This window comes from Aythya marila (genome assembly GCF_965140915.1).
Source record: "Aythya marila genome assembly, chromosome: 4".
Classification (NCBI taxonomy): domain Eukaryota; kingdom Metazoa; phylum Chordata; class Aves; order Anseriformes; family Anatidae; genus Aythya; species Aythya marila.
Window position 1 is genome coordinate 64,954,287 of NC_139045.1, and position 19,608 is coordinate 64,973,894.

The 19,608-nt window shown below is 42.8% G+C and overlaps 1 protein-coding gene across 5 annotated transcripts in view; it reads left to right on the plus strand.

Annotated features, from left to right (window-relative positions):
* The first annotated feature begins 5,305 nt into the window (after positions 1 to 5,305).
* Positions 5,306 to 19,608, plus strand: part of KIAA0232 — a 67,705-nt gene continuing 53,402 nt past the window's right edge. For all 5 annotated transcript variants that reach the window (XR_014317492.1, XM_082760367.1, XM_082760368.1 and 2 more), the window contains exon 1: positions 5,306 to 5,442. The gene's annotated coding sequence lies outside the window, so the exon portion shown is untranslated. The remainder of the gene's footprint in view (positions 5,443 to 19,608) is intronic.

Sequence of the window (19,608 nt, forward strand, 5' to 3'; positions counted from 1 at the left end):
AAAACATGTTACTTCTTGACAGAAAAACATCCTTTCCTTCTCTCCTGCTGCTCAGTTCTTTCTGTTTCAGCCTGACAGCGCTGCAGTCAATCACACGAGCTAGAAAACTCCCCTTGGTGTAGTTACAGTATTGGAAATTCAGGTATTACATCTCAGCATGTATTTTGAAATGTTTTTTTTTTCCAAGATTAAAATAGTAAATGATTTTTGGTTGGGATTCACTACCCCTTTTTAAAACACTGCTTTTGTCAAAGTTGACTTTTTTTTTTTCCCTGTTCTATATGAAATCTTTATAATGGTTGCTGGCATCGATCAGCCACTCTTAATGCTTCTCCAACATATGTGAAATTAGTTATTTTAATGGCAGCACTTTTCAGATTATCAGTCAAATCTATGACCATTCTCCCTCCTGCTTCTGCACTGATAAAACAGTTAGCTCAAACAAAGAAATACACAGAATAAGAGTAAGTTTATTACAGCCTATAAATCATGCATACAGATTCACTTACCTGCCACAGATTTCAAAATATGGATTTCATTTTTGCAAGTATCTGAAAACAAGCAGTATTTTTGTTTTGCAGTTTTTTACCATAGAATAAGAATGCTTTTTTTGATCAGCTGAAACATAATGTCAAAGTACCACAAGAATAAGCCTTTAACAAAGGATCTTTGCTTTTACCAGGGTATGTGACAGAATACCATGTTAAAAAAATACCAATGTTTTGTATACAAATAATATCTTCAGTGCTTTAAGAACTTGATATATTTTCATGTGTTTATTTCACTTTTCATTTTATGTAAATCATTAATAGAGACTGAATAACTCTCTTAGTATAGTCCTCTTTTTAAAGTCTTTGTTCGAAAATGTATGGCCAGATCGGCAACTAGTATCATGCAACCAACTCTGTTCTCAGCATTTTCTCTGGCTGAAAATATGGCCAATATCTGAAAAAAAATGCTCGGTGGAATTACTGTGGAACAATAATTATACTTCTGACGAGTAAAGCAAGGATTGGATGCTGATGCTGCAGGCTACTCAAGGATGGTTAATTGTATTCATGAACTATTTGTAAGACAGCAAGCTGCCAAAACCTCAGACATTTCCAACATGGTAATTCTGGAATGCTGTAGTAAATAGGAAAAAACAGATGTCATAATGTGTTTCATCTAGTTTAAAACTTAACATGTAATTAACTTAATGGCTTGACAATAGCTGATGTAGCAACAAATATAATGCAATTGAATTAGTACCTCATTACGACTTCAAGTTTTTCTACATATGCATTACAGAAAAAAGATCAGATTTTGAGACATTGGTTTATTTTATAGTGAATGTCCTTGAATTGTAATCACATGTAATACTTGCTTTGTATTTCACCACTCGTGGAAATTGTTTCACTTTTATAACACTGTACTTTCTGTACCATGTTCATTACATCACTAGCAAAAGCTGATCCTTGCTTTAATTGTTTCAAATACTTATACCTAGGCACTTGGACTTTTACCCTCATTATGTGGTATAAAGGTTTCATTTTCTTTATCTTTTGTACTGCTTGGCTGTTTGTCCAAAGTGTAGGCGATTATCACAGTGCTTTCACATCTGTTCTTATGGTAGACTTCAGGTGGTCTGTTTTAGACGCAAAGCAGCATGTTGTGACAGAGGCCTGTGCACGTATTATTTTGGACTTCCCAAAGGCTTCTCAAGGTATTATTAGGGTTTCCCACCTGCTAGTGCTGCAGGATGAAAAACGGCAAGAGTACACCAAAGCAGGATGTTTAAAAAAAAATAAAGAAAGAAAGAAATACCAACACCAAACCCAGGCTTTCTTTTTCATTACAGAACCCAACCTAATTGCCTACCCTGCAATTCCTGAGGCTGTTTCCTACGGGCAGTTTTTGTTCAGAAAAAGTAAAAGTACATTTTGAGGTTAGAGCAATGTAGTCGAATTAAATAGGAAAAAAATATCAACTTTGAATTAGGAAACTGATTTTTCAAGTGACTCACCTGAAACCTGTTACAGCAAAGTGTAGAAGGAAAAAGGCCTAACTGGCCTAATGCAGATCCTACTGAAATTTAGCACTACTTTCCATTCATGTGTATGAGCTCCTTAATGCTAGCAAGAAAGCGAGCTTGGTTCCAGTGGCCCTCTGCTGCTGCGGGTATCAACAGCTTGCTTTTCCACCGTGCAGTGAAAGAGGTAAAAAGGAATCTGAAACCTGATCTAGTGCCGAGGAATGCCTTTTGAATGTGTCATTTGTACCTAGTAATTACTTCTGGGAGGTGTGAACGTTTTGCATGAGTCTTCACTCAAAACCTGAAACTGACCGTGAAGAGTAGTAAAAAAGTTATGCAAGCCTTCATGCAATTAAGCAAAGTAATTTCAAAAGGATAATTATATACTTCTTAAGCTGTGTATCATGATATCCAATAAAACGCCTCGCATATCTGTTGGCCAAACCTTGGACCTTACATTAAGGTCTGTCCATTTTCTGGATTTTAAAGTTATCTACAAATTTCTGTATATATTTGGATTTAGATCTTGCAAACTTGGGTGATCTTTTTTGTTCTTGGACTACATTTATTCCCTTATGGATGTTGCTCTGTCTTCATTTCTAAAATGCTGAATGGGCAGACTGTTTCTATCAAGCATTTTATACGAACAGTTTATGAAGTGTGAACAATAGGGTACTGACTGGTTTTCATGAATTTCAAAGTTAACAGATACAGAACCCCTGCTCAGGGAAAATCAGCTTTTTATTGCACCTAGCAGGAAATTTCAGAGAATATTATAAACTGACCATTTTCAAGGAAGTAAGATATATGTCTGATGGTAAAACGCTTACAAGCCACGATTATTGTAATGCTGAATTGATGTGAACTCCTCCTTTAGTACACTCCTGAATATGAAAAAAATACTTCATGGTGAACCTTATATACATTTAAAAATATATATAAAATTCATTGGAGACCCTTTCCAGCAGGGGTCAGAATGAAAAAGGGAAACAGTGGCACTTGCTGAGGCTGACGACTAAAGGCAAAAATCTGTCAGTCATTCAGCCTGTTCAACATTCTTTTCAACACAAATCATTTCGTCTTGATTTTCCAAACACATGTTGTTACCTACAGTACACACCCAACTAGTTAGTTTAGATTGTCACAGAGGGGCAACACAAAACATTCCCTTAGAGAACTTCCACCTTTGATAGCAGTTCTGAATGGAAAGGCCACTGACTGGAGTTAGCATACTCTATCCTTACAGCTTTTCAGAGAAAAAGTTCATTAGCTGCTTCACATGCCAAGGGACCATCTGTCCTTGGAGCAGGTCTGATTGACCAGGAGGACAAGTGGGAAATAAGCTCACAGCAGTGCCAGCATGGCATATGGTCATGTACCAGCTGTTTCTGAAATGCTTGCCAAAGGGAGACCAGAATCTGGTTGGCTGTTAGGAAAATAAAAACCCACAAAACCCAACAAGCAAACAAACAAACAAACAAAAAATCCACTATCAGTATTCCTTAGATCTGACCACAAAGCCAGGACTTGATTTGAAATGTCACACAGCAATTACGTGAATATTCAGAATAACCTGTCATGTGTTTGCATGCGCTGACTTCCCCCATTAGGAGGACCCTGATATTCGGAGCATCTGGCCCTTCCACAGAGTTTTTCGCAGAAGAAAACTACAGAAATTGTTAAATAAGGGAAGTGAATTTGTACTGGTGATATACATCACTAATACACTGACAATACATCCAGGAGACCACGTGGAAATTGATTTAAACTGGAGCCAATTTTTACTATAGACAAATCCCAGGTGTCCCACATTTTACTATTTTATTTCTACCTTCAAAAGGGGAATTCAGATTCTCAGCTCACAAACAAAAGCTTTGATTTGGATTGGCGCGAGTCGTATTACATTGTTGGTGAAATGCTTTTGATAAACCAGTGGAGTGACTCAGCAGAAAACACCCAGCAGGATTTTTCCCCCAAGCTTTTCCGTTTTCAGTTTCAGCTTTTCTTAACAAGAAAATAACTTAAACAGTAACTAAATAGCTCAGAGAATGACTCTGCCCTTCTAGCACGGGGTTTAAAGTACTGCTTTCTCTTTTGAGCTTTCCCTGAATACTCGCACAAGGTTCGGAGGGAACTGCGCTGATCAGCTCCACGTTCATATGACATCAATTACTGCCTCGGCAGCCCTTAGGAGAACGTCAGTAGCTGATGTAGCCACATAATCCTGCCTATTTAACTTTAAAAAACTTAGGCTAGCCAAATTTACAACTAAATTAGGTGCTTGGTAAGGGACGTTTATAAAAAGATGAAGCCTAGCTAAAAAAAAAAAAAAAAAAAAAAAGGAAAACTACTAAGAGTAATGCTGCTCTTGTGTCACGAACAGAGGCTGGGAGGCAGTGGCTACTACCTTGGCTTGCATGCATGGTTAATGAGACATAGTTTTATGTACAGGCTTAACCCATTGAAAGGCCTGCATCCGGGGCGCGGGCACCAATCTTCCAAAGTGAGCTTGGCTCCAGCGGCTGAAGGAAGGCTCTGCTCACACAAAAGGCACGGTGTTGGCCAGTTTCGATGACATACCTCGCTGGGGATCTCTGAGAACCACACGTTCAGCCGCGAATAAAAGGAAAGCAAGCCCCGGGATTACACACGGACAGAGGCCTTACTTTGACATCTTACGTAATGTTGACTTTCCTCTGACCTGGACGTGCTCATACACCCCAGAAACGCACAGACCTACCGCACACCCTAAAAGGGCGTTATTATTTTCCCAACTAACCCACGTTAACTAGCACTTGGGTGCGCCTTTTGTCGTATTTTCGGTCCTACGGTGGCCCACTTCTGCCACCATACCATACTAAAACCCTCCTCACTCCCCGGCGGCGCCTACAGCCCCGACCCGGGCGGCATTTTATCGCAGGGAACCAAAGTTTCACGGCTCCCTCACGAAACCCAGCCCACAGCAGCACCCTCCCTCCCCGGGCGGGCTTCCCTTCAGCCCCACCCTCCCCCGCCAACCCCTCCCAGCAAGCCGTGTCACGACAAACTATCGCAATCCCCCGATTCCCTCCGTGCCCCCACACAGCACACCCCCTCTCCCTTTCCCCTCCATCCCTCCTCTACACCAGCCCGCCGGCGGCGGGATCCGCGCCGCCCCGCGGGCGGAAGGATACAGGGAGGAGCCCGCGGCGCGGTCCGCCGGGGCGCTGCGGCTTGTTGCCTAGCGACGGAGCGGCCGCCCCCCCTCCTCCCCCCTCCCCGCCCGTACCGCCTCACGGGGCAGGGCCCGGCCCCGGCCCGCCCGCCTCGCTCGGGGACGGCAGCAGCGGGACGGAGCCCGCCGCCGCCTCCTCCTCCTCCCTCTCCTCCTCCTCCTTCTTCTCCGCCTGCCACAGGCCCCGGGGCCCCGCTCTGCGCCGCCACGGCAGGTAACGAGCCGCTGAGGAGGGCAGGAGGGAGCGCCGGGGCCCGGCCCCGGTGTGGGGAGGGGGGGGGGAGGAGGAGCTGTGGGGCCGGGGAGGGGAACGGGGGGGGGGGGGGAAGAGGGGGGAAAGGGGAGCAAAAAAGGGGCCGGGGAGCGGCGGCGAGGCGGGGCCGGGGGTGCCCCGCTGCGAGCGGAGCCCTGAGGGCGGCCGGCGGCAGGGGCAGGTGAGCGTGGGCCAGGAGCGGGAGGAGGAGGATGAGGAGGATGAGGATGAGGAGAGGCAGAGGAAGGCGGCTCCGGAGCCCGCCGGGGGGACACGGGGGTGGCCGGGTTTGGGGGGGAGCCCCGCGGCCGTGCCCTGCCCGGGGGCCGCTCCCCGCCGGGTGACCGCTCCCCCCCTGCCCCCCCCCTCCCCTCACCCGGTCCCTTTCCCACCCCCCCCAGCATTGTCCTTTAGGGGCCTACGGAAGGCAAAAGGCGGCCAGAAAGGCTCGGGCTGCCTCCGGAGGAGGAGGAGGAGGAGGAGGAGCCGCGCTGACGGGCGACTGATGGCAGCCGCATCCTATGGCCGCGCCGAGCTGCGCAGCCGGGGCGGGCCCGGCGGGGCCGCAGCCGCTCAGCGGCAGCGGGCGGGGCGGGGGGGGCCAAGGTTTGGCGAAGGTTACAGCTCCTCGCAGGGCTGCCACGGCCCCGAGACCCCTGCCCGCAGCCCCCCGGCCGCCTCCTCCTCCTGGGGATGGCTATTAAAGGGGTGGCGGACGGCCCGGGCGTCCTCGGAAAGTTTGGGAGAAGTGGGAGCCCGCCGCCGCTCTGCCTTTGTGTTAATTGCGCGCTGCAGTACCCGGGGCTCAGCTGAAGGGTGACAGCGGTACGGGTTGCTTGTCCTTTTAGGAGAAGACATTGCCGTGGTTCCAGTGTTTTCTGTCCGGGCGTAATTTCGGGTGTAGCTAGGAGGTCCAGGACCTGAGGACACTGTGTCACGGGCGGTTGATTTTTTTCCCCGTGTAAACCATCTAAACGTTTGGCTTTCTGCCCTTCCGTCGCACGCCGTCTATTACTTCTCTGTCCCTGCGATGAAGTGGAGATTGCCGATCAAATTTGGTGTCTTGGCTGTCAAAAGTGAGCTCGCGATGATTCAGTAGATAATTGTGTAAAACAAACTACTCCACTGCAGTGCTTAACACCCAAGTATTGCAGGCTGCTCGCAATCCGTGGCGGTCTGAAACGGCCTTCTTAAAAAATTTATTGTTCGGGACCAAAATATTCCCTATAAAAGTAAATGACATGTAACTTGATTGTTACTTGACATGTAACTCTACAGATTTTATTTTGTACTAATCCTCCATCTGCTGTTTCTTGTCAGTATGGATATGCTAAAATGGTAGCGTGCAACCCCTCCCTTCCAATCAATACAGCACATTGTGCGTGTATCAGAACCCTCAGTCCCCAACACCGAGACGTAAGAGGGCACGTAGGTAACAGATAAGATGAGTAGCACGCTGGCTGTTTGTAGTGCTCTCTGTTCAAAGGCTAAGGATTTTAGGGGACATCCTGATTTGTACGCTCCATTGAAAGCATCTGCAGTTTACGTCCCCACCATGTTCTGCCTAGCAGGTATTCCCGTACACTCCTGGAACTTTATCTCGGATCATTTGTTTTGTGCTCCATTGGCAGCAGTGATCATTTCAGACCACAGATTCTGCACCTTTGCATTAGGTACCTGACCCTGTAGCCCTTCTGCTTATCAGTAGGTGAATCAGAAGGAGGGGAAGGGGCAAACAGATTTATATGTGACCCAAGAGGAAAAATAGGAGGCCATGAACATCTGCTACCTTAATTTGCTGATTTCACAGCCTGCACTCCCCATTGCTTTCCTTCTTGTTGCTATTCATTATTCTTCCAAGTAAGAGAAATTCCATAGGGGTAAAATGATGTCAGCATTTTGCTTTGCTAGCTTGCTGGGCGTTCTAGCAGGAACAGGGACAGAGGAAGATCTAGATACTGCTCATAACTTAGCATCAACTCCATTTGTCCTTCTTGAGCATCTTGTTCCTAGGTGAATAGGGGCAACGAAGGAAGCCAAGAGGTTGGTTTTATAATTAGCACAGGTGAATTTTCTGTGGAATTTTCCGAGTTTTTAGGAATAGTGCTGTAGAGTCAGAGTGGACTTTTTCTATCTATTTAGCTAATTCCCAGCAAAATCATCTGTTGGTTTAGACTCTGCTTAAAGAAGCATACAAAATGCATAATGGTGGATGTTGAAAGTGGTACGTGCTAAATATTTCCTTAAAATCCATCTAAATGTTAATATATTCAAAGAATGTATGCATAGATGTATTTAAATCCAGGGGTATCTGTGGATTGTGAGAGAAAAAGACCCTTATTTCCTCCTATCCTTTTCTCTCCCTTAAGACATGCATTGATAGTGTATGTTTCATACATGTCCGATGGAATGATTGTGTGGAGCCCCTAAAATTGGGTAATGGTAATGACAACTAATGGCTAGTAACTGCAGGTAATAACTTCCTACCGTAAGATGATGAGTAACAACGTCTGGTGAGGCAGAATGTGATGAGGGCAGCAAGACCTGGGATTCCTGTAGGCTAAGAGAAGTAGCAGGGACTGTTCTAGTTATCTGTGCTGCTTGTGGAGCCTGGAATGCAGATCTTCTTCTGGAAGCTCTTTAACGTGCCCTGTTTCTTGGGGTACTTTGTATTGGGGGACAGAGGTTGGAGTCCTTCGCTTCAGTCCAAGACCAACGACAGGCTGCGCAGGTCATTTGGAAATGTGATTACTGAAATGAGTTGTCTTCTGTTTGCCTTGCTCTGTGTGTTGTTTTTTTTTTTCCCAAGAAATTTTCTCAGTAAAGTTAATTTCGTGATGCAAAATAAAAATGTTCAAATGAATATTTGAATGCTCGGTTGCATTTGAGTAGATAGATAAAACGAAAATTGGCTGTTATGAGGGAAAAGCATGTTTTCTTTTTAATTTGGAAACCATTTACCAGATTCTTCTAGGCAGAAATATCAGCTAACTGCAGGACTTCTCAAATGCTTTAGTAGAAAGAGATCTATACCAGCCAGTTACAACATTTTTACTGTAAGGGATCTTGGACTTTCCCCAGCAGCTGCTTGGGTGCATTTATAATGGTTGTTGAGGGGTCCAATGTGCATTTTATTGGCCATGACGGTTTTTTGTTCTTTGAACATTCAGTAAAAAAGTTCTTTCTCTAGCTATATTGGAAGCTACTGAGAATTTTGAATTTTTAATGTGCTATTTCCTTTTTAATTTCACATGCAAGTATCTGGATTTACCCCCATCAAACTATTCCTTGGTTATTTAGATTCTGCTTATAACCTAGTATCTGTATTTCCACTTGGGCACCCGTCCTTCCAAGAGCTTTATTTCCAAGGAAGCAGCGTGGATGCTCAATTATAGATTTAATTTCATTTTTAACTTTTTTTTTTTTGTTGTTGAGTGTAAATTAATTTAAATTCATTTTACTGTTATGATATTATATACAGTAGATTTAATTATATCCTGCTGAGTTTATGCATAGTCTGTATGCAGGCTTGCTGTAAAAATTTTCATTTTTAATGTAATTTGGGAATGTTTAAATTTCTCATTTCAGTGATTTAGTGCATCAAGGAGGAGGTTTCAAACATACAGTCAACGCGAGCTTTACTCATGGCTGTAACTTTCTAGGTCTTACTCGAGAAAGGATTGCAGGTGAAAACTTATTCTCTGTGCCAAAGGAGAAAAAAAAAACACATTTAGAAATAAAATTAAATTGTAGTAGGGATAAAATCTGACCATTGTTTTTTGTACTTTCTGTAACTTAAAGAAAAATCTTCCCCATGCTGTTAGTAAGTTAATGTAAGAGTACCGAGGCAATAAGGCATGCTCGGTGGGCTGGGCTGGGCTGGGCTGGACGAGACCGGCATTTTCCTATCAGCTGTGTGACGGAGTGAATCGAAGCACGTTGTTGCATCTTAACGTGCCCGTGGTTGAGATGCTGGATGGAAAGGAGGAGCTGTTCAGCCATTCATATGTTATTAAATCGGGTGTGGGTTGGGTTTTCGCTGCTGTTTTGGGGACTCGGTTAGATGAGCTAACCGGGTTGTAGGAGAGCTGTGTAGTCGTGCTGCAGGAGGGGCTTTGCGTCCTGTTAAAGAAAGTGCAGAGATAAGAGAGTAAGAGATTAGGGGCTAGCTGAAGGCCGGAGAAAATAAAGCCGTTTTCATAAGATTGTGTAGTTTTCCCATCAGAACAGCGGGGCTGAGTTGCAAGGTATGCTCTGCAAGGTTATCCCAGGTAATGTTAGCTTAGTCAAGATTTGGATTGAGATAATCTTTAACAGTAAAGTGGCAAAACATGCTCAAACATACACAGAGTGATTAAAGAAATTATTTTGGTCATTTAGGATGTGTCATATATGCTTTTTAAGAAAATCCAGTGTTTTATTAGCCTAAAGGAAAAAGGCTGCTCAAAGCATCGCTAATGAAGAAATCAGGAATACATATTGCTGCCACTGAATGAGTAATTAATTCTCACTAAATCCTTGTGACACCGTAATCTGTTATTACAAACTTGAAACAAATTTGAAGACTGTGGCTGAGTGGGAGTGCAACCTTAAAACAGGACAGGGAATTTGGGGTGCTGGAGCGTCCTGAAAGGAACAGAGCTGGCTTCCAGCGGTTTGTTGGAGCGGTGACTTTCCTTAGGAAGTTGAAGAAATAGCTTCTGCTTTTTCATGGTGGTTTAATTCAGCTGGCTGAAGGTTTTGAGCTAATGATTGTTACTAATTAGCTACAGGTTGCTGTTGAGTGACTTTCATTCTGGTGCTGTCTTCTGGGGTAGAAGTTCACTCTGCTGCTTCCCTGGCCGCTGCACTCAGCGAGGGCACAGAACAACCCAGGGGGCTTCTTGCCTTAAGTCTCCTATTGAAGTCTTTGGAACTGCTTTGCTGGAGGTCACATTGAGTTGTGTGGGGTAACATGAGTTATAAAATGATTCTGGAGGCCCAGCTGTTAGTTTAATTTTCACATTTATGTAGATGTGCTTTTTTTCACCAGCTACTCTGAACAGGATATCTTATCGGCTTGAGAAAAACCTCAGAGTTCCAGTTTTTAGTAACTTTGAACTTGAGTTGTGAAAGAAATACCTTGGTTAACAGCACAGTAACTTCCTTGAAGAGAAGTAATATAATGCTGAGCTGGTGTTTTTGTAAGAGATTTTCTGCGGTGATGGTTAAATATTCTGTGTTTCAGTAAAAATACATTTTCCAGCTGTCCTTTGAAGTAGTAAATGCTTAGTTTTGTTTTAAAAGCAACGCTAACCTGTCCTACCTGCTTAGTCTGTAAACTTTTTTTGAATAATCAGTAATATTTTTAAGGAATGTATCTAATCATATAGGTGAGATAGAATATGACAACAAATGGCAGCACCATTTTTAAGGAAGAAGAAGAATTTTTTTTTTCCCCAAGGGTGTGACAGTATAAACTGAACAAAATACATATTAACATGCAGTTGAATGCCAAAATATATATTAATTCTTTCCTTAATTGTTACTCTGTTGAAAATTGTTGAGTCTCCTGCTTCTATACTCAATTTGATAAATATATGGCATTTTATTTACTAATACTTCAGATTAAAAATCAGAGGTGATAAGGGTGCAGGGGAAAAGCCAGTGCGACAATTCCCTTTGTAGCTCTGCCATATTTTCTTCACTGCAAAGTCAATATCTTCTCTGCTGGTTAATTCATAGAGCTCGGAAATTCAGCTTTTCAGAGCTCTTCATTAGCATCGAGCTTCTTGTGCCTGAGATATTAGACATTTTTGCACAACTATTAATGAAAACCTTCTCTATATGTAGCTCCCAACTGAATTTGTGATACCATTTTTTAATGGAAAGAGATACTGAAAATATTCAGGCAAGAATATTTGTTTTTAAAACCCTTAGTGGGGCTCTTTTTAAGCTTTTCAAAAAGACAGTAATGAGTGCTTTGAATCACAGACCAAGTACAGAAAGCCTCAACCAAATATAGAGGACTTCAATAGTAAGCATTCAGAGAAGAACCACATGCAAATTAATGAAATAAAGTAAAACGTATAGCGTGGTCATTGCTGGGTACGGCTGGGTTATTGACTCTGAAGGTATAAATAGCTGGAGAAATACCTCTGCCTTTAAATGGACAGGAGCTATTGCATGTCTGGAATTCATAATTCATTCTCCTTTTCCCTCCCCAGCTGAAAGATGCAAAGTATGCCTCAGACTAAATTTCATTTTAAGTGAATTAAATGCTATATAGTTGCATGAAAAGGGTGGCTACGGGGCAGTGAAGAGCACCTGATGCTTTATTGGGGTGGCACCACTGCCACTGGGGGGTGATGCCCCATGAGTCAGTGCCTGGCAGCCGGGTAGGGCACACGGGTGGCTGTGTCTGTGCTTGGAGAGGCTCTGAATCTGGAGGCAGGTCTGCTGCGATGGATGCCAGCAGGAGTTTGTTCTCCAGGCCATTACTGCCTGCCTGGGAATGGGGTTCAGGCTCCAGCAGAGAGCTGCTCACAGGAGGTGGCTCGAACCGCTCCAGGAGTTGGACAAGGCATCAAGAAGGCAGGAAGCAGAGGGGTCAAAACAGTAGAGAGCATTTGTCTGATCTTTCCATGATACGGCTGCATCCTTCTCGGTGGCGTTGGAAAGCCCCCATGTGTTGTACGTGGCAGAAAAATTAGTAGGTCTATTGAGATGGGAATGGTAGGAAGCTCACAGGTTTTACGTGCCAAAAGTCCTGAAGATAAGTGTCTCGGTGGGTTTAAAACGTGCCTCCTTGGTGATCTTAGTTATATATTTGGATTTGTTTTTTATTAGCTCTGTTTCTTTTCTTAAACCTGAGAGAATTATCAAAGAGTGATGATAGTAATCAGTAATGTGCAGTCTGCTGCTTTTGTACATGCACGTAGGAAAAGATAGAGCTTTTGATAAATATGTCCTTGTAAAAAATTCTCAGGGGTCTGAACAAAAAAGACTAGCTGTCTCCTCCTTGAAGTTACAGCTAGACAGGGACTTCTCTCCGGCCCTGCAGCAGTCCATCCAAGCCTTCCCTGGGTGTTACAGACGTGAGGTGTGCTGCTGAGACCTGCAGTTTGAAATTGAAACGCTTAAATCATGCTGATACCCTTCACTGGGAAAAAGAAACACAGCAGAACTGTCGGAAAGCTGGTGTTGGCGTGGCACTTTGGAGGTGCGTGTATGCCTTCCTCTGAACCAGCACCCAGTGTTCCTCTTGCATTCTCCACACCTTGGTGATCTGCAATATTGCAGGCTAGCTGCAGTGCTAGAGTTAACCTCTCTGTTACCAGAACCTGCAGCAGCAGTACTGTGACATCTCCAGCTGCTGTTGCAGAGGGATTCTGCTTGTTTGAAGGCTGAATCTGCTGAGTTACACAAAGGCGGCAGTGCCACTTCCTCTCTTACACCTGATGGAGAAATTCTGTGGCAACAAGAGTTGACCGCTTACTTCTGCTTGCCACCTGCCCACCAGAAATGATTTTTCTCCCATGTACAACAAACCGCTCTCATTCATCCGTGCAGCCACGCAGTGGATAGGTTTTGTACAGGGCCAAACTGCTGAGAATCTCCTTTCCCGTTCCTTCCAGGCAAATGCTGGGACATCCTCTCACGGTAGCAGTGCACAGCTGAGGTGCCGTTTACCCTGCCTGGCTTTTGTGTCAGCAGGTTTCCCCATGAAGGTGCTGCTGCTGGTGTCGTTCTTCTCTTGAAAGTGTGTTACCGCTAGGATAAAAGCCCTCGCTTCTAGTTTTCACAAACTGGCACTGGTGCTGGTAGTAATAGTAATTGCTTCCAACTTTGTCAGTTACCTGTAGTTTCCTAAGTTCACTTTTAAAGTAGAAAATGCTTAAATTCCTTGCCTATAGATTCCAATTTGTATTTTTAAGCTTATTAAAAATTCATATTTCTAAGTTAGGTGATGTGAGTACATGTTGCTTTTTACAGATAGGATTTTAAAAAGGCTGTAGTCTTGTTTAAACAAGTAAAACTTAATTCAAGCACCACTTCTAAATTTAGTTCAAAAGCTTTAACTTTAGTTCAAAATTCAGTTTTGGACAGTAATAAACTAAACTGGAAAAAAGGCTTTCTCGTGGCAGTATACCTACATTTTTATTTTTTTTGTGAAGAGAATTATTAGGATTGTATTGATAGATGGCTAACCTCGTTTGGACAAATTCTAATTGAAATGATGTAAATGGTGCCAATGTTAATGATGGCTGGCCAGTGAGGCAGTATTTCACTCCTGTAGTTTCATACATCTACAAACATCTTTTGGTTTATTAAAGCTGATCAATATTTGAAGGTGTTCTTAATAGTCAAAAGGCATTTTTATAACAAATACAGAAACTTTTGGAGATGTGGTAGTTTTGGCAGGGATGAGGGGAGCAGTTTACAAGTTAGCTGCCCTTAAACTTGTCTGGTACGGCCACACAACGGATGTGTGGTACCAGAAATTGCTTCATTTATCAGCTGTGTGAGCTCTGTCAGAACTGCTCCAGACTCCCTGAAGTTAATGGGAATGGATGTACTGGTTATGTGCTGTAAAATGAAGTTACTGCTTTTGGATTTTTTTTTAATACATCTTTGATAGTGAGCCTTGATCTCCTGAAAGTTTCCTGAGCAATGCTCTGAGACAACCATACTCTGTCTTGAAGATAGAATTTGCTCAGTAAAATATTAAGACACTGTTAAAAGAGGTTCTGCAAAACTTGCCGACTGATAGGGCTCATGAGTTGCATCCCTACGTCCTGTTAGTGGAGAGCCACTTCCTATGTATTCACCATGTAAAGGCGCTTCTAAGAAGTGTGCTGTACATAATAGGAACCCTTTCAAAAGAGTCAGCCTGTGAAGCCACTTCCAGATCTTGTCGTTCTGGAAAGTAAAGAAGTTTTGATATGCGATGGACATAGTGTGCTGTGACTGTTTGCAGCGTCCGTAGGTTTTGCTGCTCGGTTGTGCTTTTCCCTCTATCTTGCCTCTTTTAAACTAACAAATTGTACATCTCCCAGTTTATTTTACACATTTTAAGGAAGCAGACTACATCCAGCTCACCAAGAATATCGGCATCTCAGCTGTGCAGCTGAACCTTGTGCAGGCGCCTCACCGGCTGGCTCGGCAGGCCTCCGTGACTGTTCCCCCCAGCTCCGTTAGCGCTCTGCTCTCCGGCAGGATTGATGTTCTGACATCTTGTCACAAAGTTCGTGTGTGTTAATGCGCAGCTCTGCGAGTGGATCAGCTAATTGAACTCCTCCAGCTCCTTTTCTTTGGAGTGGTGTTCTTGTATTATGGTGAACATGAATGTTTTATGAGAACAACTGTACTGGTGCAGACAAAGGCTTTGTCAAATCCAGTACTTGTCTGCAGCAGCATCTGTAAGTGAGCTGTTGCAGAAGAAAAATGAACAGGGGGAATATTTGGGATACCTCTCCCGAACAGTACCTCTGCCCCGCACTGTTCTCAGTCTTAAAGGGATTTCCTGAGCCCGATGTGGTTTGCCTAGTTGGAAACTTTTGAGGGACCTCTCCTCAATTTTGTTTGGAGCTCATCTAAATATGTATGTTTTGTGTCCTCAAAATCTGACAAGGAATTCCTCATAGTTCTTGTGTGAAGTTTTGTATGTAGTTCTTGCAGTCAGTCCCTATCCAGGGAGGGCAAGGCTGTTTTGCTATCACAGAACCGAGGCTCTGTGAGCTGCTGTGGGTTAGCTGACACCGCACAGCCACTTGCTCGCTTTTTCCCAGCAGGATGGGGAAGAGGATCAGAAGGGTAAAAGGGAGAGAACTTGTGGGCTGAGATAAGGCAATTCAATGGGTAAAGCAAAAGAAAGAATGAACTCGCTGCTTCCCCCTGAAGGCAGATGTTTTGCCATTGCCAGGAAAGCAGGGTTCCTTCATGCGTAATGGGTACGTGGGAGCGTAGATGCCCCAACTCTCAACATCTTTGTGTTGTTCCCCCATCACCACGTCTTTTCCCCAGCTTTTACTGCTGAGTGCAACACCACACGGCATGGGACATCCCTTCGGCCACCTGGGTCGGCTGTCAAGGGTCTGCCCCCTCCCAGCCCAGCCTCCTTGCTGGCCAGGCAGCCTGAGAGCCAGAGAAGGCCTTGACACGGTGTGAGCACCGCCCTGAATAGCTCCAGCACCCCAGTTATCAAGGCTGGTTTGGTCACAAAGCCAAAACATAGCAGGATACGAGCTGCCGTGAAGAAAATTAATTCTAGCCCAGGCCAAGCCAGTGCAATCTCTACTTCATGCTCCTCACTGTTCATGTATGTGTGTGTTAAGCACGGGTTGGGATAATTTAAAGGTGCATCCATCGCAGCAGTGTACAGCGAGTGGGCAAAACCTGAATGTGGTGCCAGAGATGGCTTTGGTTTTGTAATGTGGTTTGGTCTTTTGACTGCTGCTGGCTCCTCGTTTCTGGTTTCATGAAGTTTCCAACATACTACTTAGGAGCTTGTTTCTGCGGTGAGCAGTGAGCTCAAAGCTCACTGTTTTGTATAAGGAGCTTATTAGTAGTAGCACGAGGGTTTTATTCCTGCCTGGTCTCCCTTCAAGTTTATCTACGTGGAATTTTGTTTGATTTTTATTGCCGAGTTGCTCAGTTTCATAAAGTCCTGCAGTTTTTCAGTTGCTCTGTGCTCACAGTCCCTGCTAGCTTGCTGTAACTTGCTAAATTCTTCTCTATGTCACTTACCCCATCTTCCAGGTCATTTATGAATTTATTAAGCAACAGAGGTCCCAGTGCAAAATCCTACAAAACTATGCTCATGCCTTCCTTTGTGTCATCTTGGTTATATCTGCGTTCTTTCTCTTCGCTAAGAAAATGAGGCTTATGTGGTAACTCATGAATTCTTTGAGTAATTCCATTAAGCATTTACACAGGATTAGTAGCTTCAGATTTTCATTTGGATAAGCGTTATGAAAATAGGTGAGCAGATTATTCAAGGAAAAAAAATCCTGCAGTGACAGCCACTCACTGGTTTCTGTCCCGTGTGCGCTTCTCTGATTTGACTGAGGTACTCTAGAACCTATATCTGTTGTGAAAACAAAATTGTACCACTCTTGCATTTCTCAGTAATACTTTATTTATTTATTTATTAAAAAAAAAAAAAAAAGGAATTCAGTGTATATAAAAAAGTTAATCCTAAATATCTGAAAGAGCTGTGTGTATGTCTGTGACTACTTTAGCACTCCTTGCTTTGATTCCACTTGGGTGTTTTAATCTGTGCTTGTTGTGACACAAGGCTACTGAAGCTTTGTGGCAGAAATTGTCTGAAATGGGATGGAGGGAGAGATTAGTTTCCAGCACAAGCATTATCAATTTTTTTGGTTTACGATAGTGTTTCAGAGCCTTAGTCATGAATCGAGTCCCTGCTCTATTTGTTGTACAATAACATCAACCGTCGCCAACACACAAAAAGGCTGTCCTTGCTCTGAAGACAACACAGCCAAATTTCTTAGATTCACAAAGAATGTGATTAAAAAATAACAGCTTCTTCTGGATTCACATGTCTTTTAAATGCCATGTGAAATTCATTAAGGACACAGATTCCATTGTTCACTGGATTTTTAAATAGGCTTTGTTTCTGGGCTTTGACAGTGCTTTCCCCTGTGTGTGACTGTTTGGTTTGCATATTAAGGATTTGTTGAGATTTTTCACTGAAAGAAACAAAACAAATGATGGTAAAATTGATGATTCCTCCATAATGCATCAGAGAAAATGTGGACTTCTGTTACCATCATATGATGGGACAGTACTTTTGATTATCAGTCTTTTAGAGGGGGACTGAAAGTTACTTAGGTGAATTCATAACTTTTAATGTGTTACTGACCACACATGATAAAATTTTCACTTTTGATTTATACTAATTAGGATTTGCAGATTTACCCATGTGTAGTTGTCGGGGAGAGGAAGGATTGTTTGCTGGCTTTTAATAAAACTATTCTGGGGAAAAGTACTGCTAAAATTTATGTTCAAGTTAACAAGAGTGGACTTTGATATTCACATTTAAAGAAAGAACTCTGTAATAGCTTTTTCATTCCTTGAAAAATTGTCATACGTTGTCAGAGATGGAAGCAAAGAAAACCCAACTTTCAAAAACGAGAGCTTTTAATTGTAAACTATGTCGTGTGCTGGCACATTTCACCAGTTATTAGAGGAAATTTTGTGTTAACAACCCTTAGGACAACTACTGTGTGACAAGGTTTAGTCTAATTGTGAACATCGAGAATGAAGCTCTGGAGGCCCAGGTGTGATGGTTATCCCTCCTGGGAATGGAGGGAGGGAGGAAGGTGGCATCTGTAGCTTTATCTAAGAGGCTGACTTCTCTGTAGAAGGTGCACAGCAGTGTGTAAGAAAGCTTTGTTGCCTGAGAGTCTTTATTTGCAGATTATGCAAAGAAATAGATCCTATTGTAGATCCTATTATTTTTTTCCAGTTGGGTATGGACCCTGGTATTATGAACTTAACTCTGCAAATGGTTTGCCTCATTTTAAGTTATATTTTTATGATCTACAAGAAGCAGTCTTGTCCTTTAGTTTACTGAAAGGACAGTAATAAGGCACTTTTTTTTTTTTTCTATTCCAATATTTTCTGCTCCTTTAAGTCTTGATATTAGGTATATCTTTAGGAAAGCTTGTTAAAGCATGAAGTCTATTTACTTTTTTCATTTAAAGGTGTTTGTTCAGAACCTTGCCATATAAATGTAATTTTCAGGGGCCTCTTGGTGCAGATAAAATACAGATGAGGCAACCTTAGATTAATTCAGTGGGTTTTGTGGTTTGGCTTTGTTCACTGTTTTCCAAGATTAGAAACGATTGGGGGGAAAAAAGAACCAACTTTCCCTCTTAAGTTCTGTAAAATAACTGCTTTTTGTACAAAAGGGAATGATGGAGAAAAAAGTTGGTGAAGGTGTGGAAATGTCTCACCTGGCGTGATTTTGTAGAGTTTGCTCTTTCTGTTGGGATGCTAGCACTTTCTGGGTGGGCCTGCGTCAGTTTAAATGAAGAGTGATTTAATTACATCTTTATTTTATTGTACTCTTTAGTAATCTTAGTGTAATTTTGCAGAATAAAACTTATCTGTAGACACAACTGTCACGAAGGTATTTTTGTGGCTCAAGATGCTCTGAATTATTTTTATGAATTTGTCACAACAATAGCTACATCCCATTTTGCTTACAAGGAAGACTAAGATTTTATCTTCAAAAAAGACTATTTACCATAAAAGACAGCATCATAGGGACTGGCGTGGAGCGTTCAGCTTCAATTTCCATACCATTGGTCCTCCTCCTGTGTTTTTTTTTTTTTTTTTTTTTTTTTTTTCCTACAGAACACTTAGAGCTGTTGCCTTTGCTGTAACTACGTGTAAGCATACTAAAACTGAGTGACTGTCTACAGCTGTTTGTTTTTTGGGTTCAAGGAACGTTTAGTGGTTATCACACTGAGTCAAGTTTTGAGGAAGAGAATCTATTCTAAAGTAGTCGAAGTGGTGAAGTCAGTGTTTATTTACACAATATTGCAGTCTCTTTCCTGCACAGGACACTTTATAGGCTGGCTGTCACTGACCTTGTGAAGGTCATTGGTAGGTGCTACAAAAACTGAAGGCTACTGAAAAAGAAGATGTGCTAGTTAGTGGGGTAAGGGGAAACTCTTTCGAAATAATTTCATCGTGTATTTTTGACTTTGGCATTCGTAAGTAATCAATACAGTTTTCACAAACTATTGGTAGATATGTGTAGACTTATATTTAGTAATTGTCATTACAAGGCATGTCCCTCCATCATATTTTACAGCTGGAAACAGGGAATTCTTTCCAAGCTGGTAGTTAATGTAACAAGCTCTGCACTAGTTCCTAAAGCTGCATTGTCGTGTCTGTGTTCAGGTTAGCTGTGACCATCATGAGGATGGAGGCTGTATTAACGAGACAGTGTGAAAGAGATCAGAAAGGGATGCTGACTTATTTCTCAGATAATGTTACCTGTGAAGTTGAGCTTCGCATCTGTTAGCAGAAATGTTTGCTATTTGATAGACATGTGTTGATTTGATATGAAAAACCTCTGTCTAGTGCTGAGTTGGGAAAATGTTTCCCAGT